The sequence below is a fragment of the Echinops telfairi genome, unplaced genomic scaffold, assembly GCF_000313985.2.
Source record: "Echinops telfairi isolate 266 unplaced genomic scaffold, ASM31398v2 ScPeMD7_4;HRSCAF=17, whole genome shotgun sequence".
Lineage (NCBI taxonomy): Eukaryota > Metazoa > Chordata > Mammalia > Afrosoricida > Tenrecidae > Echinops > Echinops telfairi.
The window spans coordinates 9,456,845-9,484,338 of NW_022103900.1; the positions used below are offsets into that span (position 1 = coordinate 9,456,845).

A 27,494-nucleotide genomic window follows, 5' to 3' on the forward strand; every position below is an offset into this window, starting at 1 on the left:
TTATCATTTTGCGGCACGTTCATGGATAACAAATTTCCACACAGGTTTTACATTCCTCCTTATTTATAGAGCCTATTACCAACTTCCCCTTTTGTTCAATTTTGCGTTTTGGCCAGTAGATGGCACTACGACGTTGAGTGCTGGTAGCCTTTTTTCCTCCTCCTTCCCCTAAGCTGTTTTCTGATATATGTTGGGTACCATAGAGTGAATCTGAGAACAGGAAGCAGAAGCAGAAGCAGAGAGGATTCTGGAAAGGTCTCTTTGTTGTCTAGTCCAGAGAGGAAGACAAAAAATTGTAATTCATTTGTGAACCTCTGTGGCCAATAGTCTGAACAACTGCTGTGGAAGGGACGTTGTCCTCTAACCATCTTGGATGCTGGGCTTTGTTACTGTGATGCTGTGATTCGGAAGGCTCTCTTATCAGGTAAGCTGGGGAGGGAAACATGTAATCATCTGCCATAGTTGGTAGCGAACGAGTCATTTTCTTATTTTAAAAATCATCTTCAAGCTGTTATTTTTAACCTGATTCTGTTTTAATGTAAATTACAAGAACCAAAGGCATCGGTTTAGCTGTAAACTGCTGACGATGCCTTTATCTTTCAAAGGCAATCGAGCCTCTGGCTGGACATGGTGACTTATGGTACAGACCTAAATGATATTATGTTTTGGAAGCACATCCTTGTTTATGATTCATTGTATTCAAAGAAATTGTTTTCTGTGACACTTACAGCTAACCTAGTATATTTCATGGCTGTCCATCGTCGGTCTAAATGTCCAGTATGTCCAGTGCTTTTCAACAGCAGTGTATCATTGGAGCTGTATTTTCTGTGCCCTAGTCTTTTATCTAGCAGGCTCCAATAGGCCATGCTTTTGGGAGGTGGTAGCAATATACAGTTGTTTGGCTGCTTGACATATAGGATTGTTCTCCTCAAAGATAACCTATGCTTATCAAGGTAAAAAATTACCACTACTAAGCATTAAATAGAGATTTAACTTTCTAATAAAAATTATCCTTATATAGTCCATAATGTATATTTAATCCTTAAATATATTGATTTTATTAAATATTTACCTTTTAATTCATTTATTTAAAGGGATTATACATTCTTGGTGCATTTTCTCATATGCTTGGCATGTGTGTTTATTCTTTCCGAGGTAAATTTAAGAACTGCCGATTATTATTATTAATAATTTCCAGGAGTAACCATTTGAGACTCAGAACTATCATTCACTTTACCCATGACCTATATTTTCTGTGGTTTTCTGTAAAATATTTCAGAGCATAACCCTAAATGTACTATTTACTGAGCAATCACATATTTAGAGTAAGAAATTAACAGACAATCTAGAGGTGTTATATAAAAAGAAGAGTTGTAAAAACCATAAAGCCATCAAGTTTGTGGGGTTTTTTTGTACAACAGGTGGTGCAATGTGACAAAAATACAGTCAAAAGTGTTGGTAGGAATTTGATTGGAAACATTTCATCACAATCACTCCTAATGATGTGGGCTCCTGTGAAAGGCAGGCCCCGGGTTTCAAAGTGGGTTTCCAAAGAAGCTTCACAAACAGAACTTGAGGCCCCCGCCTTTAAAACAGCTGTCACGTCTAATTATAGACTAAGGCAAAATTCTGAGATCTCACTTGATATCCTCCAGGGAGTAGAAATCATATTCCCCCTAAAGATGTTTCAAAAGTGTGGTTGCCTCAAAGTAAGCCCTGGCTCTTGTACAGATAAGAAACTCTTCTGCCCTATGATCACCAGAAAACTGCTTGTATGAAAAGGGTTTGCCAGAAATGGATGCGACCTGACTTGCATGTATTGTATACACCAGGCCTCTGTGCAGGTGACTGGATGTGAGTAACTGCTCCGTGTAAACACCAGAGCTGGTCTGGATTGGACTGGTCTGTGCTTCTGAAGGGATGCGTGTATTTTGGCTGGGCTGCTAGCTATTGTTTGGGAGGAACCACTGCGATGTTCTCCCAAAGTGCCACAAACCCCGAGTTTCTCTCCACATACCCCAGACAAGATGAGAAGCCAGGCATGGAGTCATTATTCCCTTAACTGGATGTGCTCTTTGTAGATTTGGGGAATCAAAGTCTTCTTGAGCAAACGGCACATCAAACAAACGTGGGCATCATGTTCCTTAGAAAACTCGAATGGTGACTGCATTTGTCAGGCCAAGAGCAATGTCATTAATTCATTGATGTTGAGAAAAATAAGTTGAGCTTTGAACTAGAAATCTTGAGTTTGGGTTCAAGTTTGTGGACTAACTGGTTTTGTGACTTCAGAGAAGGCAACAGGCATAACTGAAGTGCATTTTTTCTTATCAATAAAAACATGGAATTATAATTAAAGATCTCTAAGGATCCTTGGTGCTATAGTGGTTATGTGCTGAGGTGCTAACTGCAAGGTCAGCAGTTCAAAGCCACCAGCTGCTCCATGGGAGAAAGAAGCAGCCTTTTGCTCCTGTAAAGAGTCGCGGTCTTGGAAATCCACAGTTGCTCTACCCTGTTCTATAGAGTCGCTAGGAGTCAGAATCCACTCAATGGCAGTGAGTTTGTTCTTTTGTTTGGGGGGTTTGGGGGCAAAAGGGGGTAATAAGGGGGGTGCCAAACCCCCAAGTCAGCAGTTCAAACCCATCAGCTGCTCCAAGGAAGAAAGACAGAACTCTCTGTTCTGTACAGATTTCCAGCCTAGGAAAACTAAAGGAGCAGTTCTCTGCTGTCCTACAGGGTCTAGATGAGTTGGGATTGACTCCATGACACTGAGAGTAAAGATCCTTTTCATTTTTAAAATTCTAATATTCTAATGTGTCTGGACTTTCACTGATTGATTTCACAACATACACATAATCGGATACATCCGGAACTGATTCTTACTGAGTTGGGTAATGCAGTTACTGCGAGGCTGAAAATAGAAGTACAGAAATAGAGGAGGTGTTTTAAAAGCCTGGCCAGGTTCTTCTGTGGTGGACATGAGTGAGGAGCAGTCTGGAGAAGTGGTCCAGGACAAGGGCCTGCAGAATTCCAGCTTCACTATTCAGTTGAAAAATGATGGACTCTTCTTGAGCCTCTGCTTCACCACCTATAAAAAAAATTATAATGCCAATGCTATATATAGGTTTGCTCAAATTAAAGTATATCCGGTCAATGGACCATAGTTAATGACCCCATTCCCTGACCCCACCAACAGTACCTGGTATCATTATTGTTATTAGTAACGGTGATAGAATCTTTTACTACAGCAGGCAGAGTGGAAAAATGTGGCCAAGACACTCTATGGTTGAATTCTCAGCCTGGAACAGCGCTCTCGCTAAACAACATCAAAAAATGAATTCTCTGTAAATAGTATCAATCAGTGTTAGCATACTCAGAAATTCCTGGAGTGTATAGCATTCTCATAATAACTTCTGGAAGATGTTTCTCTCAGTCCAATCATATATCACTATGGACTTTAAAGTCATTCTTCTTTTGAACAGAACAGGGACTTTATTTTCCTTGTACCTTCACACTCCCACAAGCCCCCAACCCACTGCCCTTGAGCCGATCTCCACCATGAAGACCCTGTTGGACAGAGAAGAACTGTCTCTCTGGGTTCCTGGGATTTTTTCATCTTCACAGGAGGAGACAGACCCGTGGTCTCAAACCTCTGACCTTGTGTTTGTAGCAGGGGCCCCTCTATAGCATACTTAAACGGACTCCTTAGACCCAAGGTCTTTGTGGAGTTTCACAAAAGTCACCTAGGATCCACCAAGAAATCCACTTAAAGGTCAACCAATTTCTACCGTGATCACCAAATAAAAGGTTCTATATTCCTGAAGTGCCTGCACATGTTGGCGCTGCCACTCTCCCTGCAAACTCTCTATTGCTTCATGCCAATTAAGGGTGCAAGGAGAGGTGGGAAGGTGAACTGTGCCTGAGGAAATTGTTGACGTGTTGCCAAATCTCTCCTTCCTTCCTCCGAAGGCCTTCTCTGAGTGCCGCTCCAGGCTCCTGACAGCTGTGTGCCACTGGAGCACTGGGGGCTGGAAGTGGGGTGACCTTTGGGCCCTCCAGGCCTTCAACCCCTCTCTTCATCCACCCCGGGCCTCTTTGAACTGACTCAAGAAACTGCACTGTCAGTTCCATCTTCGGCGGCAGCCGGATGACTTGATGGACTCACGATCGGACAGATCTGAAATGCTAAGAGCTGGCAAGGCTCAAACCTACGAGGGGAAGCCATCGCAGCTCAGCTGCCCGAGGGTGGCTGGGAGTTCATCCTCACCGGCTCTAGGTTAGCCCCAGCTCTTCGAATATCTAATTGTTAACAGACCCGAACTGAATGTGTTCGCAGGGCTAAGTACAGAAAAAAGATAATTTGTGGTTTTTTTTAATTTGTTTGTTTTTTAACCAAAGACTGAATATGTAACTAGCTAGTGGTCTGGTTTGTGTGTATGTGTTTTGTTTTTTTTTTGGCAAGAGTGGCTCAACTGATTACTTTTTCTCATTATCATTCATGTATAGCAATATTGTGAACTCACTGAAGGTTGGGAATTAATGTTTCATTTGTCGTCTAAAAATAGATTATTATTCCCTTCTTAGTATTGGTGATTGTTTTACCAGTTTTCTAACACTCTGAGGATTAATTATCCACCCAGCCCCACAATATGTAATATTAATATTCTATTTCTGTATTTTTTCAGACCTTTATAACTTTTCATTTGCCTACATTTTCATTGTTTTTGGGGCCTACACTTGAAGTTTACTGCATAAACAACTCTAATGGCAACTCAGAATAGAATCTGGCATTTGAACAATGATTTCTTTGTGGTTGTTATAAAATTTTAGAAGAAAACAAATGTCAACCATACCAACTGCTCATGAAATTTCCTAATTAAGGTTCTATAAAAGTCCGTACATTTATGTTTGATTGAAATCAAGACCAAATGCCCTGCCATCAAGTTGACTCCAACTCCTTGCGACCTTGGATAGGGTTTCCAAGGCTATCAAGATCTATGAAAACTGACAGCCTCATCTGTCTCTATCTGGGCAGCTGATGAATTTGAACCACTGACCTCGTGGTTTCCACCAGCCCAGTGCCTAAGTGACAACACCGCCAGAGCTTCTTATATTTAATTAGGAAGCTCCATTTGTAGTTGAGCCTCGTCTTAAAATACATATATATTTTTTAACTCAGAACAAAACTAGCTCATTCATTGGTTTCATTACAACGAGATGTAACAAATATGGGTACCGATGACAGTGCAAAATAATACAGATTTTGTTCATTTGATGATACCACAATAATTAAAATCCTGTCCCTCGATAAGCAAAGGCATGCCTTTTTTCTACCAACTCCTTGGCAAGAACCAGCTCTTTGAGAGTGTCTGAACTTTGAATCTATAACTGGAAGGATAATTAAATGCAGGAGAGTAATTCCTTAAAATGTATATGAATACCCACTCAACTACATGCCACAAGTTTTAATATGCCAAGTATTTATTGACTGAGTTTTTATACATCACCACTTTCCCCTAAGGACTTGAATAAAGTGGATCTAGAAAAAAAAACTTTAAGAAGTTTTTGTCAAAGACATACATAGAGAACTATTGCGAAACAACTTCCAAGCAGGTTTGTCTATTGAAACATACAGTGCACAGAAGCATAGGCTAGGTGACAGTTTTCTAAAGGAATTTTCAAGGGTTGTTTTAGTTCAGCAAAACCTTTGAGAAGTCTGGAGTTATTTCTGTGATAAGGGAAGTACGTTTTCATCTTTTGGAGACTTGCACATGGGGAGCTTCTCATGTGATTAAGCTCTGTGCTGGGGGAAAGGGAGAGACATGACGGGCCCTAAATTATGAAACAGCCATTTAATATTGCTTTATTCCATGGGTGATTTCAAAGATGGGAAGTCACTCTTTAAATAACTTCGGCCACCTTCTGCCAAGAAGCTCTTTTGGGAATTTAATCTCCTGACATTCAGAATAGACTTCATTCTTGCCCAAGGCATACAGAACACTTCGTCCTTCTCTGGGCCCTCACACTGACTGCCCACTGTGCAAGAGGTGATGGTGGTGGCCCATCCGAGGACCCAACGCACCCTTGCACAAGGTGCAGGGGACACATGCTGTGGGCTTAGGCCTCGATGGGAGATCCAGTTCCCTGTTTGTTCCTTTCGGTGTCTCCTTCAAGTTCCTGCTTGTGAGCTTTACTTTTCTCTGTATACATTATTTTTGTCTCATCTATTTAGCCATTGATGCTGCTGTTGTTAATATAAAAATCTTAAGGAATCCCGGAGGGAACCATCCAAAATTCTATAAGGGCAAAGCAGTAGCAGGAAGGAGCGAACTCAGTCAGGTTGCCAGCGGGGAATGAGGAAGCATATGCCTCTTCTGAAAAGAGGACATTTCCCCCTCAGGGCTAAGGGATGGTTCAATCAAACAATTTCTCAGAAAAAGCTAAACAATACAGATTTTTATTAGAAACTCCTTGCTCAATCGTTTTAATCGATTTCAAATTATTCACAGTGCAGGATTGTTGTTGTCAGGTGCCCTCGAGGTGGGTGCAATTCCCTGCGCCCCTGTGTAGGGCAGAAGAGAACCCCTCCTAGTGCGGCAGCCGCCTTTCAACGGTTCTCGGGTCGGGGTCCTTTGTTGCAGCCAGGTGGCAGCCCATCTGGTCAAGGGTCTGCCTCTGCGTTGTTGCTCCTCTGCTCCACCAAGCAGGTGTCCTTGTCCCGGGACTGGTCTGTCCTGATAACGTGTTCAGCGAACCAGAGACACAGTCTCTTCATCATTGTGTCTAAGGAGCATTCGAGCTGTACTTCTGAGACAGATGGCTTTCTTCTCTTGTCAGTCCACGGTACTTTCAGTTTTCTTCTCCAGCCCCATCATTCAAATGCATCGATTATTCTTCAACACAGAACCAACAAACCACAGCTAGGGGCTGGATCTAGCCAACAGATGGCCAGATTTGGCCACGATTACGCAGTATTGTTACTGATGAGGGGAAGGTACCCTCACAGGGAGGAAATGGCTTGATGAAGTGAATATAGGGGGAGAAACAGCCCCACTGGCGCTCAGATTCCCTGTCACCTTACTGCACGATCAATCCATTGCCATCCATTTCTCCATCTCTCTCGTTTAAGATGCTCGAATAGCCCTGCATTATGTCTGGTACTTCTGTGCTCGCTGATGGCATTTACCCCTGTCAATGCTTCCCTTGAAGTCAACATCTTGTTACTTACTGGTGCTGGTGCAGTATGTGATGTTCCTACATCTGCCTTCTTCGGAAACGATCAACATCTGTTTCAAAATCATAAAAGTTAGGGCAAGCATATTTCCTTTAGCTGCAAAGTGACAGAAATCTTACTGAGAGTATATTTGCATGCTTTTGAATATTACATGGGCTCAAAGTTCTAATAATATATAAAATATATTATTTTATATATTTATACACCAAAAATTACAGTATACTATTACAGTAGCATTGGAAGTATAGCCCATAACCAAACTATCTTCCCTTTATTGGTACAAAACTTGGGTGGTGTTGAGGGAGAATACAAGTAACATCAATGTACCTGGCATGAATACTTTTGGGTCAGAAAATAGAAACTCAAACAGAAAAAAATCTGAATTATGTATAAATATAAATAAATGAACACACACATAATGCATTATTAAAACAGCACTGATTAAAAATGATGGGAGAGAATACAGCTGTAGGGGAAAAGATGCGCAAAGTTCCTGAGAGCAAACAGAGGTCAAACTGCTTCAGCAAATGACCCACACCTCTCACTGCACTTTAGGACCACTGGAGGCAATGCTTGGCCTCCTTTACATCACTTTTATTAGATCTTCTGGGGCTTCTCCTAGAGAGAAGTATTTGTTCAAAAGTCTACAAGCATATCTCAAATGTGAAGCCCAGTTGAAGAACCAATGAACTAGATGAAGGCAGAGAAAAATCAGGGAAGCTAATAACTGATGGGCTAACGAAGGAAGAAGTTGCTAAGAACTAACTTTCAAATGCTCACTTAAAAATGAGGGAACATGTATGCTCACATGAAATAAAACATTTAGAAGAGACAGGCGTGTTTCTCCCTTAGTGAAACAAGGTAGGATTTGGCTTATATTACTTTTGTATTAGTTTAAGCTGTTTTATATTTTAGACGATCAAGTTTTGACCCTTAAGTCTGATCCAGATGCAGCTATGGTACATTTTGTAAAAGGATGACATAAACAATTAGGCACATTTGGAAATGAGCATCCATCTTATGCAATTTGGACACACCAGAGATTCGTCTTTCATTTTCTTCTACACCTGATAAATTGCTCCCTTGAGATTTAAGTCTTAACCAATCAAGAGTGTCTATTAAAAGATAATTCTTTGACTGTCTGGGTCATCCAGTTGGAAACAAACACACAGACTTTCCTTTTTTGACTTACAAGGATGGCAGACTTGAGAAGAAAGGCAGGTTCTGGAAATGAACAAAAAATGTGAATGTCAGACTGCATGCTGAAAAGTATTTTCAGAACATGGCATTTCTGAGACAGAAATGGGTTAACCTAATAGCTCAGTGGGATTAATAATTAATTGCATTCCTTAAGATCATTCCATTATAAAGGTGAATCAGATTTTTCAGCTCTTTAAGGAAACATTTGGTAGGCTAACACCCCAGGGGCTTCTCCTTGCTGGTGTCCCACATCTTTTACATACTTAGGGAGGAGCCAAGGTAGCCATTAATAAAACAGTTCTCTGTGAGCATCGGGGCAGATTACATTGCACAGTCTTTCTTCAGGAGGACAGTCATGCAGTAGGACTAACTGATGCTGTCTTCACGACCTCTACTATTCTGCCACCCTGGTCATTAAAAGATGTGTTAGAGGGAAGATCCGTGAAGGCTTAGGAGAAAGACACCCATCATGTGAAGCTTGTGGCTATTGCTTCTGGGATAAACAAGAGAGACAAAATCATTTTGAGGGACATCTGAACTAGTGCTTGGGTTTACAAGCAGGGATTGGATCATTTGTTTCTTCAATGTGTACAGTCTATCTTTACATGCTATGCATCTGGGCAATTGATAATAAAAATAGAAGTAATTGAGCAGTAAAATATTAAAGGATGAATGAAAACATAGGGAAGAAATATTTTGTTTGCTTCTTTGTTTTTTGCAGAAGAATCACCCTAACACCCTCATCCAGTGAGAGACTGAGTAATTTCCATTTGAGGGAACCATCCCCTTGACCACACAGTGACATGAGAACTCCCTGGATTCTGTAGGGAAAGGCGTCCCCATTTGCAACTCAAAAGCGTTTAGTGCATTTTGAAAAGGGACATAGTCATGCTTAGGACTAAATGCAAACTGACCATGACCATCAAATCATGATGTGGATCTATGAACATTAACACAAGAGATTTAAGATACAAAATCAAAACAATGGTGAGAGCTCTCTTACATGTTTTCTACTCCATCTCTTAAAATGATCCTTAGTTCTTGAAAACCATTTTTCAAAAATATCCCATTGAGCACGCCACAGAGGGGCCAAGTGTTACACAATATGCTGAGGTCAATTTTATCGCAAAACAATGCTCATTTTCCCCAAGAATCCATATTCCTGAGGAAAACAACATTTGAGGATTTTTATGCCTGACCAAATATTTTCTACTTATTCTCTTAATCTATTCCTGAATAAAAAAGTTGAAAACCAAAAATTTAAGATATTGAAAAGGGGGCACTTGAAGAACCTATATCTCCATTGCCCCATTGTCCTCAGGCAATTTCTCAGACTCCAATTTATCCCTGTCTATAAAGCGATAATTTAAGTGGTACACATGTCACCTTGTAGAGACTCAACAAATGCCAGCTCTGTCTCCGCTGTCTTCTCTTTCCTGGGCTCCCTGAAAGTTCTGCATCGTGATTGTGCCCTTGTCTCGCCAGCCTCGCTTTCTCATCCTCCCTCATAGAGAAGAATGGCGAAGACACAGAGGCCGGGCCACTCATCGCTTCCTCTGGCACTGTGGGCGTTACTATCCTTGTCTTAAATACAACGTTGTATTACATGTAATTTTCTCTTACCTGTGGGAGACCATCGGTCCTTCCTTTTACCTCCAGAGAATGGAACGCCGAAGAACCCTCCTCCCTGATGCACAGACCTTCCGCTGGGTTGCTCTGCTGCAGTAAGAGGTGCCATCAACACCTAAACCAGGGCAGGCAATGCAGTCCCTTGCTCTATTTTGGTGACACTGATGTGCTCAGCAACCGAAGGAGAGGTGGGGGTGTGTGGAATGAGTAGACACTTTACGTCTGGACTCAGAGCCTAAGAGCAGGGTTCCCTTTTTTTTATTTCAGAAGACCCTGTTGGGGTAAGGGTGCTCCGGCCATGTGACTTCAGATTGTGTCAAAAACCATACAGTTATGTGGGTTTGTTCAACTATTTTTTATAGAATCTCTCACATCAGATTTTTATATTAGCATTTCATGAAATTATGCATACGGGCTTGAAAATCTAGTTTGGAAGGATTCAAGAGGATCGTTCTTTTTAGCAACAATAATTCTTCATGTTTACCCCAAATATTCATCATATTGTTTAATCATCAAAAAATCATCATTTATTTTTGAGCTGGAGAATATCATTGCAAGATCCTTGTTCACTAAAGTATTCTTTTAAAAAGTCGGTATCTTCTAACAGGTCTTATGCAGCCTACCTCAGTACCTCTCAGTGTCATGATCACTCAGGTAGTCAGCTGCATTGCTATTGCCCTACCCTAAAACCATTCTCTCATAGGATGAACACCTGCATGCACCTAGTAGAGTTTTCTAGAACCTAGACACTAGAATTCGAGATTCAAGACAAGCGAGTACTGAGGAATAAACCAGTCAGCTTCCCTTCACTCCCCTTTTTCACACAGATGTGGACACTGAACATCTAAGACATGAAGTGACTTATTCAATGTATCACAGGAAGTGGTGGGAGAGACAAGTCTAGAATACACATTGCTTACATTGTAGTTGCCATTCTACTGTGTTTTCCTTCCTCTCTTCTTCAACCTGTTATCAAACCCACTTCTGAAAGAGGTAGGAGAGAGGGATGTGTCTGCTTTTTTTGTTGTTGTTGTCACTTTAGAGTGTCTCTTGTGGATGTGCCTCAGGTAACCAGACTCCCCAGCATTATCACCCTAGGTTCCTGGGGCAGGTTTTGCCTGATGAAAGAATCACTTGGCAGACAAAGTTCAGCCCCTAGGACTGTGCTCAAATAGAATTTATCTCCAGCACAGATCTAAAGGCATTGATTAAAATATCTGTGCTCCAGGCTAGAGAATTTCCAATCCTCTGTACTTTAAATCTCAACGGAATGCACGTAATAATGTGAAGAAGACAGATAATAGACACTATCATTTTGAGGTAACCCATGTCATACCACAAGATCACCATTCTAGTTCCCTAGGTTGCCAAGAGGGGGGGAAAAAGGCATTCAGATGCTTAACACTCGGTTGGTAAAACAGTGGGCTGTCATTCTGATTACAGTCAGTAAACAGTCTGTGTTTGCCTGGAAAGAAACTGCCTAAAGCACCCGGTACCAGCGAAGAGATGTGACTGAGGCAATTCAACGCTTTCTATTTTGGCTGAAGCAAAACTGATGTCATAGTGGAAACATGGCGATGGAGGATTGGCTATTCATTGCAGCTTGCTGTTTGCTCCCTACTTTCCACATAACCAGGTGATTTCAAAACAGATAGCCTGTCGTCATTGTTACATTCAATTTCACATGCTTTCTGCTGCACTTGCACACACAGACACAGGACACGGGCTTGTGGAAAGTGGGATTTTTTTCACTGTCATGATATTTGGTCAAAAATATCTTTGACTTAAGGACAAAAACAACCATCTGAACATGTAAAATAATAATAAAAACTACCTGCCAAGAGAAGGCCGCGCCTTTAAATCTTAGAAAGCTTGGAATAGAAACGATTCCCATATCCTTACTTCCTCCATTTACCAATAGGTTTGATCACTTCCAAGGGGTGCCGAGGGGGGCATATTGTACACTAAGCCAGGGTTATCTAAGAGAAATAGAATGATACCCACATACGGGTATCTTAGTATGGCAACATGCCAACAGTTTTTAAAAGGGGACATGTAAATATGGGAAGTTAAATTTATTAATAATGTATTTTATTTAATCACTCTACCCATACGATTAATAATGTGACATTTGGCCCTGGTCATATTTCATGTATTCAAAAGCTACTAATGTGGCAGCAAGTGGCTACCATATTGTTTTGGACAGCTCTAGCGTTGTTGTTTTAATGTAGTATCTATATCAACAGACAACTAATAATTTCCTATTTATAGTAGCGAGTGCTCGATTAGTCCTGAACCTCAAGGAATTCAATAATAAGCATGGCAGAAGCAAGGGGCCCGTACTTGGTAGCAACAGCAGACAGAATATTCCAGAACCTGTATGAATTTCAGTCATAATCTGTATATTCAGAGAAGTGAAAGGAAAACACAATCACCACACCTGGCCAAATTGGGATTTAATGAACTTTGAAACAGAGGTAAGGTTTCAGCAGGCAAGAACAGGCGGTGAATAATATTTCTGGCAGGAAGATTTTTAAAATCCAGAGACGCGAGAAGGAGAACTTCTGGAGAATGACAAATAGATGAGTTTGACTAGCCCCACTTAGCGGAGAGAATGAAGAGGGAGCGGCCGACGGAGAAACTATTTTTAGAGGAACTTTATTACTTTTTCCAAAGGGAAGGGTGGGGGTGCCTTTTAACTGGTGACAGAATTCACTAGCTCCGTGACCTTGGAGACGTTTCTTATTATTCCTGATCCTTACAGTTTCCTTATAACCAACATGGTCATCATAGTATTTATCTCATAGGGTTGATGTGAAGATTAAATGAGCTAATCAATGCCTGTCAAGCTTAATCATTGTTTTCTATTATCATTGGTATTACTTGTCAAAGATCTTACGTGGTGGGAAACTCTTTGAGTAAAACATTTGGTCCAGAACTTGCTCCTTTTTAGAGAATGTCTAGGGAACTTGCTAGCATAGTTACCGCAGAGATCTTTGAGCTAGACATGCTTATAGTTTATGTATGTTGATAAATATTAAATAGGGCCGTGCTAATGGAAAATAATACGGTGCTTGTAGGGCTGCTGTTTGGATGCTATTCATAAGGGGTTTTTTTTGTTTGTTTGTTTTTCTTTTGCCCATAAGGGTTAAAGTGGTTAATTCCTCTAAAATGGACACATATTCGTTCTCAGGCATCTGTTCTTAGTCTGGAAGCTTTGCTGACCCCTGCTCCCTTTGTGTGACCCTGCTAGTATTTGCAATGCCAGTGGCATGGCACCCAGCCTCACAGCGTAGTATGGCAAGCTAACAGACAAACAGCGGCTATCTCAGAGTTTCCCCTAGATGTTGCTAAAATAGCATTTGCTTCCATAAGCTGAATGACTTTCTAAACTGCTTGTGGGCAGATGTCTAAATATAAAAGCTAAATAAACATTTCAAAAGTTTATGAAACCTTTCATTTATTTAAAAAATATTTTTGAAGATTTTTGAGCACTGTCTTAGTTTTCTAAGAAGATAGGTATTGTAGTTACCTATTAGGCTGCTAGTCAAAAAACTCCGTAGGTTAAGCCCAGCAGCTAGTTCAAGGGAGAAAGATGAAGCTTTCCAACCCCATAAAGATTTACAGCCTGGGAATCATTATATAAAGTTACTATGCCTGGGGATCTATCAACAATAATGAGTTTTGGTTCTTGGTTTGAGTCTTAGTTATCTATTAGTGCTTTTGTAATAGAAATATCACAAGTGAATGGCTTCAATAAATGCATTTATTTTCCCTGTTTAGAAGACTAGAAGTCCAAATTTAGGGGGCCAGCTCTGGGATGGGGCTTTCTATGTCTAGGGGCTCTTGGAAAGGTTCTATCTCCTGAGGCTGTGTCTTGGTTCTGGGAGGCCCTTGTGGTGTAGCATCTACTGCGATCACTGCTTCTCTGCCTTACTGGTTTCTTCTCTTTTATATCTCAAAAGAGAATGACTAGACATTTACCCCATGCTGACCCTGCTTCATTAACACAAAATCCCACTCCTAAATGGGATTATAACCACAGGCATACAGGCTATGAATTAAAACACTGGTTCGGGGTTTTTTTGGGGGAGGAGCACAATTCAATCCATAGGAAGCACCTGTTATTAGAATCTCATAAAAAAGGTGCCATAACCATTGGAAGTACTCTTTCTGCCTTGAATTTAACTGGCTCAGTAGATCCACGTGGAAGCTACTGATTTGATTGGACTTTTTATTTTGAAGCACTCTGCTAAGACGATGGCAAGGGAATCACTGAGAGAACTTGTCTGCAGCTCTCCACTGATCAATGAAATACGTTTTAAAACATTTTATTGGAAATAAACCTGTGTAGGTATTAATTGGAACCTAGGTAGCAATACTTTTGGACTCACCCTCATATATGCTCTTAACCTTAAAAAATTCTGGGTTCTATACGCCAGTTTCTGAGGCTTCTGGGGTAGCAGTGTGGGACATAACCTCAGCAAAGCCATTTTGTATTTAAAAGTCACACAGAAGGGGAGTGGGGTAGTTCCCGTAAATGACTCAGATGCTTGGGAAATCAAAACCTAGTACCATTGATTTAACCACAAAGGGGGCAGAGGGCGTAATGACCAGAAACTTACAGATAAGGTCCCCGGAATGTTCAGGACATTGTGATCAGAAACTTACAGATAAGGTTCCCAAAATGTTCAGCTAAAGGCTAACTTCAAGATTTGCTTCTGTTCCCGCTTGCTTGCACAGCTAAAACTGCTTCCTTGCAAAAAGGGTATAAAAGAACAGTGGGCATGCTGTTCGGGGCCACTCTTCCAAGGGAGAGTTGGTCCCTGCACAGGCATGCCATAAACTTCTATTGCATCCAATTTTTTTGAGTTGGGTCGTTCATGTCTCACCAACGTTCAACAGCAGAAACAGTGGTATTTCCTGTGCACGTGTAAAATTGTGTGTATTCAATAAGTGAATCAGTAACTCTGGAGTGGCCTCCAGCAAGTTATTTTAACTAGTCTTCCACATGATTCTGATACCAAATCTAAACTCTAGTTTTGTGAAACTCAGTGGCCTGAAAGATCTGTTCCAATTCTAAGATCCTTTGCTTCCTCATTCAATTTAGTTATGTTATAAAATTATATATACTCTTTGAGAAAAATGCTTATAAGAACTCTACACTACAGTTTTAAGAATGAATGAATCCTGCCAAGTCACACTTCTAGAGGGGTTTGATTTTCATTTATTACATCCCGTCTTTTTAGAAAAGCAATGTAAAGTGGTACCAACGTCAAAACCAAAGCCATTGCTGTCCAGTTGACTTCAACTCATGGGGCCCCTAAAAGATAGAGCAGAATCGCCTCCTACAGCCTCCAAGGTTGTGATCCATTACTGGCCGGTGCCCTCTAGAAAGCCCTGTGGGATTTTCAGGAAGTGGCTTTGGATCTGTTTGAGCTCTTGCATAAACAACGTGCTTCCTAAGTCCCCAACGCTTTACATCCTAATATGTGACAGAAAAGTTTTGGACTGGAAAATTCGGAACCAGTTATATACACTAAAATAAATCATTGAACTCTATAGTAAGATCAAAAAGAATGTAGCTCCATTTAATGCAGCAAGGTGAGCCCAAGTTGGAAGACACTTGAAATAACACCGTGTTCGCAACAGCAGACCAGCTTACGAACAACCGTGAAGACAGTGCAGGACAGGACAGTGCCTGTATCCATGGTACAGGAGCTTACCATCACTCAGGGTCAACTCAACAGCGATTCGCAATATTAACAAGATTAAAAATCATAGTGAGTCTACGTGATCTTAATGAATTGTCAAGATAAAATAAAATAACACCAAGGGGGAATAATTAAGCCCATCACTAGAAAATGATATTGTTTACATACAATTATCTTTGATGAAATTAATCCTACAAATAGCAACGGGTTAACAACAACAAGATTTAGGCAATGGTTTTTTAAGGTCCTCAGTTGGTGACGTCTACACTTGACGGAGAAAAAGCCCTGTCCATGCTCTCTGAGGTACCACTGACTTAACTGTAGAATGAAGTGTTTCTTCATTTCAAATTTGCTGGTCAAATTCTGATATTAGATATTCTCAAAATAAAATTTCTGAGCCATCTCAGCCCTTTCTAAGAGGACTGTTCCCCCCACCCCCCACCTCGCCAACTGCAGCCCATGTATAACATGCACCAATTTCACTTGGCAAGCTTATTAGAAATGTGGGTCCCTGGACCTTGGCCCAGACCTGTTTTTTTTTGGGTTTTTTTTTCAGAATTTCCAGCGAGTTACTAGAAATGTGCCTCTTAAACAAGGAGCCCAAATGATTCGTAGGCCCACTCAGGTCAGAGCTACTTTAAATAATCCTCGCTCTCCTCTTAACTCGAGGAGTCCAAGTTTTACCATGGGTAATCTGTAAATCACGATTCCTTCTTAAAGATGAATGACCTAGAGGTCCAATTAACCTTTAGTGGACTGAACTGGAGCATGCAACCGTGAGCAGAAACCACAGTTATTTCCCATGGCGACTTGGAAATGAAAACACAAACCCTCTCCCATTTAGAGTCTAGGGCATAAGATATAGTGTCCCTCTTCTGTAAATTCATGATTTTCATAAATAAGCAATGACGAAAGCTCAAGCAAACCAGAAACTTTGGGATGCTTTCTCAACTTCAACGCTCTGTCCATCGTCCGCTTCTTACCCTCACCGCATTCCTCCTGTGATAGCTTGTCCTCTATCCCCAATGAAAGCATTCAAATGTTTGGATGCAGTGTCTAAGTGGACGTTTGGGCCATTTAACATAATGTTCTCTGTCAGGCGGTACACTCACCACACCAGACCCATTGCTGTCCAGTTGACTCTAGCTCATAGCAACCTTATCTGACAAAGTGGAATTGCCCCACAAGGTTTCTAAGATTGTCGTATTGACGGAAGCAGATCTTTCTGTTTACAGCTAAGTACTGAATCACTGTTCCACCAGGGTATTTAAAGCCTTGGGTGTTGTGAAGAAAGGTGAATGAACATTTATTAACTTGGGCTGGTGAATTAGCATCAATTGAACTGCTATACATTTATTTGGAGCACTGATAGCCTTGTGGGTCACATGCTGTGTGGTTAACCGCAAAGTTAGCAGTTCGAACCCACCATTTCCTCTGCTGGAGAAAGATGAGACTTTCTGCTCCCATCAAGATTGACAGCTTGGAAAACCACAGGGGCTGTTCTCCTCTGTCTAGAGGGTTGCTGTGAGTCAGAATGAACTCTGCTTCAACTTCTTTTTCTATTGGATACGATTATTAATATTATTGTCTCGTTATAGAACAAGGTCGTTGCAGTTCAGGTAGTTAAGTAATTGTCCAAGGTCTCACAGTGTTAAGTAAGGGGAGGTAGAATAATAAGATGAATTATTATTGTATCTTTTTACTAATATTATGACTGTCGTTATGGCAGAGGGAGGCAGGTGAGACTGTGTGTCTCTAGACTCAGAAATCCTCTCGGGGCTCACTGTGTGTCAAAATGGACTGGATGGAAATGGATAGTGTTACTACCACTAGTAACACCCAACACCTCCAACTTTTATAGGAAACCACAACATTTGGTGCAGTGGTTAACGTACTTGGCTCATCACAGAAAGGTTGGGGGTTCAATTTGCAGCAGTCTATGTGAAGACTCACATAGAAAGACCAGGCGCTCGGTGCCTGTAAAGTGAATTAGAGCCCCTGCAACCCTCTATGGGGCTGCTATGTGTTGCAATCAATTTGATGGCACTTCCATTAAAATTTGCAGTCATGGAAACTCTTTGGGTTTTCCATATGTATCTTATTTCATTCCAACAACAACTTAATTTTGTCTCATTTTAATTCCAGCAACAAGCCTATTCTGCTGCTTATGATAATTTCCATGAACAAAATGGAAACAAAAAACTGGATGGTCTAAGTACCATGCTTGATAGCAGATAGTACGTGAAGTACAGAGTCATGGCCATGCTATTAGGTAAGAGAAGAGAGGCACTTGAACATTCTTCCCAAATGACTGTAAGTCATTGAGAGGCAGGGCCAGAATTTACTAAAGGTAGGGTATATATTTTAGAAAAGAAAACTCTGGGAGCAAATAGAGAATAGACTGTGACTTAAGGAAGTAAGCTTCATCTCACGACACGTCATTGAATTGATTATGTGTGAAATAAAAGTAAATTTTAAAAAACTGAATCCTAATGGTTTTGGTGACTTGCCAAATGAAATGTATGTTGGTGAGAATCCATGAGTGGTTTGGTGGCTAGCATTGCATAAGTGAATTAAATAAAGACCATTTTCAAGTTCTTGGTTTTAGAAGCATATAGACTTACATGGTCCTTTGAAATAAACCTTACTTTAACTGGGCTAAGTCATTGCTAATATGTATAGGTGAATGGAGGAAGAGTCAAATTGTTACGTGTAGGTTAGCATGAGCCCCTGGTTTAGTATACTGACTTTTCGCCTTAGCTTGTCTGAAATGTACTTTTAGAAGTCATTGAATATGACCAACCAGCACGTGTTTCGGTAGAAATGAAACTGGAATAGTCAAGGAACTGGAAACTGACCCACGACCCCAGCACCAACCACACATGTCACACGTCTGCTTCTTTGGCTTTTGAGGTATTTGAGGAAAAGAAAGAAAGAGGAAAAACCGAAAAGAGGAAAATAAGTAGGAAGTGAAAACAGCGAACTTCTTGGAGCTCCAGAATGAATTCAGAAATGAGTCAATGCATCAAGGCTGTCAAAGAAAGAAAGAGACACCCCACCCAGCCCCAGCCCCAGCCCCTCCGCCCTCACACCAACAGAGTCCCCACCCAACCTCACCACTTCCACTCCCGCTCCCAGCCTCGATGATGTCTGCCAGGGAGTGCTGCTGTAAAGAATCGAATATCTAGGCTTGCAGTCCCCTTGCTTACTTGACCTAAGACTCTAAGTAAAACAAACAAACAAACAAACAAAAAATAATACTGAAACTTGGATGTCCACTTCATTCAAAATGCCAAAGCTGCTTAACTAACCTCACCTTGTGTTCTCTTTCTACACAGATCATGGAGCAAGAACGCTGTCGGGAAGCCCCATCAGAGTCCATGAGGGATGAGAGAGAGATCTGTCAAGGATTTGTGGCAGAGTGAAACACAAACCATCGAAAACACACAGATCTCTTCTAGGGATACTACGCGAACCAATGAGCCCATTCACAGGAGGGGCCTGGCACTTTTCCTGAAGAAGGTGCTGTGACTCTCAAAGGTACCAAAACAACCACGGAGTATGCACTTGTGTCTATGAAACAGGAACGAAAATGTGGGCAGTTGTGCTAGAACCAAAAAAGAAGGCATTACAGTGGTTCCCCTCTCTCTTCATTCGTTTTGTCCTCCAAAGAGGTAAACTGAAGTGGAGCTCTGGGGAGGAGGACCTCAGAGAATGGAATGAAGCCAGTGAAAGAGAGATGTTATCCCACGTGTTTTTCTTCCAAAGGAGTTATGTGTCTTGTGCATTTAGTAAATGACCCACGATCATATTTACTTTAAATTTCCTTATATATTTTTTGAAATTGGATCCAAAGCTTACCTGTTTGCATGGAGTAAAAGACATCAAATATGAAGTTAGTATTTGGATGTGAGCTGAGCTCTGAACTGGCCAAGTGTTTTAGACAATCAAGGAATGTCTGTTTGGTGTAACAGCTGCAACTAGCAGAAAAGCTGTCTAAAAATGTTTTTGTCAAGAAAGACTTTTATTGAGCATAGCAAGCAGTGCAGATGTTGTTTGGGTCCAAAGGCTGAGTGATCCATCCAAAGGCCCAAGGGTGGATGTGTTTGTGGTCTGCCACACACACACAGCTCTGGCTCTGTCCTCAGAAACGCTTCCCTTGTGGCTTTAAAGATGCTGACGGAGTGTCATGCATCAATGCATCATATCCTGCCATGGTAAGGGTCAGAGACCAGCGTGCTCTCTCCTTTACCATCTCTTTCCTAGGAATGCGAAGGCCTTTCCATAGACACTCGGCAGGATTGCCTTTCCCTCTTGTGGGCCAGAATAGGGTCACTTGCCTATTCCTTAGCCAGCGACTAGAAAGAAATTTAAAGGAGGCTTCGAGAGAGGAGATGGGGGAATCAAGTATGCAATCTATGTATGCACAAATGTACAGTAGAAAAAGATACGGTATAATAAAACTAATCATGCAGATTTGTGTATTTCAAAGTTGGCTTAATTGTTGTCATTAGTTAGCAATTGTCTCTCGAAGCTTATAGCTGTCTGATAAGACAAAGCCACACAAACACCATATTCTAAAAGCAAATTATTATTTCCAAGATAGAAAATATTTTTTAAAACAAAGATGAGCTTTGCACTTAGTTATTTCTTTTCAAAGCACGACACTGACTCCAAGTAGCAAAAGGAGGAAAGATAGTCTCCTGCTAATCAATTAAACAACACATTTTTATGTCAAAAATAATGAAAGTTAGCTAATAGGAAAAGACCAGGATAGGGAAATTCTAAACAGACTTTATATTGGAACATGGCACAGTTTATCTGTGCTATGGGTTTATTTCCCAGTGGGTTGATTCAGATCAATAATGACGTTGACTATTGCATCCCTTGACAAGCGGTGGACCGCATGAGCTATAAGGCATAGAGGAAGCTAGCCTAGGCTTTTTAATATCCCTTTATGTAACTTCAATGCGCTAAACATAGATAGAGATGTTCTGGCTGCTAGGCGCTGTCCAATTGGCTTTGATTCATAGTGACAGAGACAGCGCTGCATCACCCTCACAATCAGTTCTTGACTGGAGTCCATCGCTGACGTCACCCCGTGTACCTCCTCGAGGGTCTTCCTCTTGTTTGGCAATCTTCAACTTTACCAAGTATGATGTCCTTCTGTAGGGACCAGTCCCTCTGGATAAATGTCCAAAGCTGTACTTATTTTTTGAAGACAGATTTGGTTGTTCTGCTAGCAGTCCGTGGCTTATTCAATATCCTCCCCCAACACCATAATTCAGTTCTTGGGTTGGTTTACCGTCTTCACTGTCTAGCTTTCACATGTTACCCAAGACAGTTAAAGATACCCTGGTCGAGTCAGCAGTACCTTAGTCGTCAAAGTGATGTTTTTGCTCTTTATTTACTTCTTTATTTTGCTGTTTGACACTGACTTGTCCATCACGAAGGGATGTACGCCGGTTTCGGTTTTGCTGGTATCACCATGCACCAGTGTTTCGGTCACAGCGGCGAGGAAGCTGGAGGATTTCAGGGCCATCTTCTTCCTCTCTTACACAAACAAAGAAAAGCTTACTCGCTGCATTTTTCTTCTTTGCCTTTTTATTTGCGGAATATAAGACACCGACACAAACACACACCATATCTAGGGGCACAGCCCTCTCCTCAGAGAGGCCTTCAGATGTGGCCATCCCGATGGACGCGATTCTTCTTCTTCTTCTTGCTCTGTTGCTTTTCCCACCAACCTTCCTTCCTTTCCTCTCCGTCTCTGCCTTTGCCCCTCCCCTTTAGTTCTGTCTTTATAGTCTTCAAAATCTTTCCCTTTGGGTGAAAATCATTTTTTCCTTTCTTGATCGATAAGAATGGTATTATAAAATATTTCTCTTTCTGAGATGGACTAATTTTGCAAAGCTAATCTCCAATTTTGTCCATGTCATGAGGTGGTGCACAGCTTTGCCATTGTTTCTTACGAGTGTGTAAAATCCCATTGTGGAGACTTGCTTTTTAAAGAGATCTTTTGAAGCAGTTTTCCCATTGAAATACATAGTTATTGCGTTTTTTTAATGCTACTTCCATGTACATTGGTGGTGGATGCAAGTTAAATGGAATCTCGAAGTCAGTATTTTTTTCTTTTTACCATGATGTTGTTCCTTGATGCAGCTGTGCAGATTTTTGTTTTCTTTAGGTCAAGATGTAATCAGTACTGAAGGCTGTAGTCTTTCTCCTTTCTTCATCAGTAAAGGCACCAAGTCCTCTTCACTTGTGTCTCTACATATCACAGGTTGCAAATGAGACTTCTTCCGATCTTGATGCCACAGACCACTTAATATCATCAGATTCTCAGATAACTTGCTCAGCATAGACACTGAATAAATATGGAGAAATGATATAACCCTGATGCACATCATTCCTGGTTCTAAACCACGCACCATATCCTTGTTCTATTTTATTTACAGTGCAGATTCCACATGAGCACTGTGAATTCTTCTATTCTGGAATTCCCATTCAATGTTATCCAAAATTTGCTATGGAGGACATAGTGAAGTACCTTCATATAGTTAATAAAACACAGGTAAACATCTTTGGGGGATTCTTTGCTTTCAGCCATGAGCCATCTGACCTCAGCAATCCTTCTATGGTCTCTTCTGAATCTGATAGCATTTTTGCTGATTCTGCCTCAAGGTACTAAGGCAGTCATTTAAAAGTGGTCTTCACAAAAATTTTATTTCTATGTGATATTAATGATATAAATATAGAGATGAATAGGTATATAAATATATCAAAGAATCATATATATTATTATCTCATAAAGTTGTTGACTCTATCATAATTTTATTTTTGCAAATATATACTTAAAATATTTTATTTTTATAGGTGTACAGATTCCAAGTTTCTTGTCAATCTGAATTCAAATCTTTATGTCTTCACTTACTAACTTGGGATTTAGGCAAGTGATCTATCTACATGTGCCTAAGTTTCATGATCTGTAAAATGAGAATAGTAATGCCAACTTCATAAGACTATAATGGTGAATGAAAGAGCTAATATGCATTAATTACTTCATAGCATGTCTGACCCGCTGTGGCTGCTGTGAGGTGCTGTAGAGGTGTTTCTGACTCACAGGGACCCTACAACAGAACAGAACACGGCCTGGTCATGCGCCATCCTCACCCTTGCTCTTAACTTTGGGCCCATTGTAGCCACTGTGCCAATCCATCTTGTCTGGAGTCTTTTCACTGCCTCTCTATTTTACCAAGCTTGATGTTTTTCTCCTGACAATACTTCCAAAGTATATAAAACAAAGTCTTGCCCTCTAAAAAGCATTCTGCCTGTATTTCTTCCAAGGCATGGTACTTTTAGCATTCTTCGCCAGCCCTATAATTCTAATTTATCAGTAGTTTTTTGGTCTTCCATATTCAGTGTCCAACTTTCACATGCATATGAAGGGATTGAAAGTACCCTGGCTTGGGTCAGGCACACCTTAGTTCTCAAAGTAACATCCTTGCTTTCCAACACTTTAAAGAGATCTTGTGCAGCAGATTTACCCAAAGCAACATGTCCTTTGTTCTCTTTATTGCTGCTTCCATGCCCATTCATTAGGATCCAAGCAAGACAAAACCTTTGACAACTTCAAACTTTTCTCTAGTCACCATGATGTTAACTATTGGCCAACTGTGAGGATTTTTGTTTTCCTAATGTTTAGTTGTAATCCACACTGAAGGCTGAAATCTTTCATCTTCATCAGCAAAGCCTTCAAGTCTTCCTCACTTTCAACCAGCAAAACTGTGCCATCCGATACAGCGAGTTAATAAGCCTTCCTCCAATTCTGATGCCACGTTGTTCTCCTTCGTGTAAGACTATCTGAATATTTTCTCAGCAGACAGTCTGAAGAAGGATGGTGGAGCCTACAGCCCTGACTCACACTTCTCTGTCTTTCAGACAACGCAGCTTCCATCGTTCTGCTCTCACAACTGTCTCGTGAGCCACGTACAGGCTCTGCGTGAACATAACAGGGTTTTGGAGTTCCCATTCTTCTCAAGGCTACCCATGTTTGCTTTGGTTTTTTAATGACCCACACAGTCGAATGCCTTAGCATAGTCACTGAAACACAAGTACACATCTCACTGGCTGTTTGCTTTCAAGACCCCTCTGACATCAACAACAATGTCCCTTTACCACACCCTTGTATGCATCCAGCCTGAATCTCTGGTAACTCCTTATCAATGTAGCACTGTAAGCATTGTTGAATGATCTTTTACCTATGAGTGATATCAATTCTGTTGGTTTACAATTTGCTAATTCTTCTGGGTCACCTGCACATATGAATCTCTTCCAGACAACTAGTCAAGAAGCTGCCTTCCAAATTCTTAGCATACATTAGCGAGTCCTTCCAGTGCTTCATCAGAGTGTTGAAACATTTCTATTGGTATTTCATCAATGGTTAGAGCCTTGTTTGGGGGTAATTCTTTCCATGCAGCTTGGACGTCTTCTTTCATGAGCATTCATTCTTGATCTTATGCTGCCTCTTGAAACGGCTGAATGTCGACTGGTTCTTTGGGTACAGTTACTCGGTGTAGAGAGCCCTGGCAGTGTGGTGGTTATAAGTTTGGCTACTAATCATGGGATCAGAAATTCTAAACCATCAGCTGCTCCATGGGAGAAAAAATGAGAGTTTCTACTTCTCTAAAGGGTCACAGTCTCTGAATCCCACAAGGGAAGGTCTTCCTGTCCTACAGGGTCACTATGAGTCAAAATCGACTCAATGGCAGAGAGGTTTTTTGTTTGTTCTTTTGTTTAATGCTGTGTATTCTTTCCAAATTATTTTGATGCTTCCTGCCTCGTTCAATACTTTATCTATCCAATCTTTTAATATTGCAACTGGATGCTTGAATTTTTCTTTTGTTCTTTCAACATAATATATGCCGTGTGCTGTTCAGTTTTGGTTTTCTAACTTTAGGACTTTGCTAATTTCATTGTAAGATTTTACTTAGTCTTCTCCAGCTGTCCCCTGAAATTTCTGTCCAGCTCTTCGACTTCATCATTTTGTCCATTTGTCTTACCTACTCTATGTTTAACAATAAGTTTCAGAGACTCTTCTGATAACCACTTTGGCCTTTTCTTGTGTTTTTACTGATATTTTGTTTTCTTCTGTGTGATGTCATCCCACTGCTCCTCAAGTCTGTCAATAGTGTCCAGGGCACCGAATCTGTTCTTGACATTCAGGAGGGGTAGACTCAAGGTCATATTTTGATTCTTGTGGACTTGTTTTCATTTTCTTCAGCTTCAACTTGAACTTACAAAAGAAAATTGACGGCGTGTTCCAAAATGAGCCCCTGAACTTATTTCTGCTTCTGATATTGAGCTGCTCCATCATCTCTACCCACAGATATAGTCCATTTGGTTTGGGTGTAGTCTATCTGGTGAAGTCCATCTGTATAATTGACCTGGCATTGTTGAAAGAAAGTCTCTGCAATGAAGAGGTTGTTGGTCTTGCAAACTTCTAGCATGTGATCTCTAGCTTCATTCCTATCACCAAGGTCATATTTTCCAGCGACTGTTCTTTCTTCCTTGTTTCCAACTTTTGCCTGCCAATCACCAATAATTTATCAATTCAGCCAAATTGCATGTTTGATCTGTTTCAGGCTTAAGATGGTAGAGTTCTCCAGTTTCTGCATCACTAGCTTTGGTGGTTGATGCAATAGATGTATTGACTGGATTTCCTTGTGAGCAGGGAGACATTATCCTAACACAGACAGCATTGTACTTCAAGACAGAGCAGGTGTCCTTTTTAATGATGCATGCAACACCATTCCTCTAGAACCTGTCCTTCTTGGCATAGAAAACAATATGAGTGTCTGATTGAAAATGACCAATACTTACATGCATTTCAGTTCAGTAGCATCTAGCAGATTGAACTTTGTGCACTCCATTTCATCTTTGAAAACAATTATTAATAGAAGTGTGCATCTGTTTCTTCTCATTTTGACTCATGACATTAGCAAAGGAAGGTCCCCTAGACTTGACTCTTGTAGGCTTCACTCCCTCCGTGTCACCACGGGTGACTTTGCTTTGAGAAGGCGGCTCTTCCTCCTCAGCTTTTGAGGGCCTCCCGCCCCAGGGACCCATCCTCTGGCATTATTTCTGACAGCGTCCTGCTTCCTGTCATTAGGCCTTATGGACGGAGCTGAAATGTTCCAATGCTCTCCGTAAGATTTTCAAGGCCTAATTCCTCAGTAGTGGCAAGCCCGTTCCTCCTCCGCAATCTGTTCTTAGTCTGAAAGCTCTGCTGAAACCTGTTGGTATTTGAAAATACCAGGGGCAGAGCTTCCAGCACCGCAGCAACACACCAGCCACCACGTTACAACAGACTGACAGGCGAGTGGTGGTCTGAGGGAGTAATCATTATAAACATGCTTTGTATTATTTAAAAAACATTTTTTAATTAAACCATTTTATTGGGGACCTGTACAGCTCTTATCACATTCTACACATATTTCCATTGTGTCAAACTCTTTAGTACATTTGTTTCCCTCATCATTCTCAAAATATTTGCTTTCTACTAGAGCCCGTGGTATTCGCTCCTCATTTTACCCCCTCCTTCCCTGTTCCCTCTCCCCCATGAACCCTTCATAATTTATAAATTATTATTATTTTGTCATATGTCATAGCTATGTGTTATTATTTAATATTCAAAGCTAACTCAATGTAAGCACACAAACCAAGCATCATCATTTCAGAACTCTCTTAAAATCAGAAAATAGTAGTTTCTCCCTTGAAGATTGTCCAATCGCAATCTTTATAATGTATTAAGTATTCTAAAAATGCCTTAGAAATTTTATATTTGCTATATATACTACCTGAGGACATATGATAAATATTATCCAATGATTATCCCTAAATGAAAAATTCCTTGAAAAAAATCAATAATTTTACCCAAGAGAAACGTAATTAATTGCCCTATCATCATTTCTTTTAAATAATGCCAATATTAAAAAACCATAGAATTTACTTTCTATGGAGAAACGGAGGCAGTCCTTCCTAGGTAATTCCCAGTCTCATCAAGGACAGGAAAATATGTAGCGGATTTCTTTTTTTTAATTTTCCCTACTTTATCAAGTTGTGTGACAAAGATCAACTGTCTATCCTTGAAGACGGAAAATTTACAGCCTACTGACATAACTTTGTTTCCATGGGAACAGACCAGAACAAATCAATTTTGTCTGCAACATACTCATAAAAATCCCTACAGGGAGCGAGAGAGACTATTTTGTGTTAACAGGTTGTAGACTGATACAATGCATGAACTGTCTGCTATTCTAGAAAAATATGCAGGGTGAAAACACATGAAAAAAAATCCAAGAAATAGAAAAATTCTTTCTGTCTTTGCCTCTGTACTGTCACAGCATATTCTAGATGTTTAATACATCAGTTTTTTCAAGTTTTGATTTCTTAACCATATTAGTTTTGTATTTATAATATTGGTTGGCATCATATAATTTCATAAACCCTTGTTAGTATCACACAAACTATTATGTAAGCCTAGGAATCTGAATTGGACTATAAAATCTATTTTCTATATTTATTCACATATACCATTGATTTTTTTTATTAAAAAGTCATATAATAGTATTTTCAAAAGTGAAAAGCTCTACGAAAACATGAAGTTGATTCTAAATAGAATGCACTGAGAGTTCTGCACTTCAAGGGAAAAATCTGTC

At 40.5% G+C, this 27,494-nt stretch overlaps 1 protein-coding gene across 1 annotated transcript in view; it reads left to right on the forward strand.

Annotated features, from left to right (window-relative positions):
• The first annotated feature begins 224 nt into the window (after positions 1-224).
• SCN3A (sodium voltage-gated channel alpha subunit 3) overlaps positions 225-27,494 on the forward strand; it is a 127,337-nt gene continuing 100,067 nt past the window's right edge. Inside the window, exons 1-2 of the mRNA XM_045298937.1 lie at positions 225-424; positions 19,113-19,314. The gene's annotated coding sequence lies outside the window, so the exon portion shown is untranslated. The remainder of the gene's footprint in view (positions 425-19,112; positions 19,315-27,494) is intronic.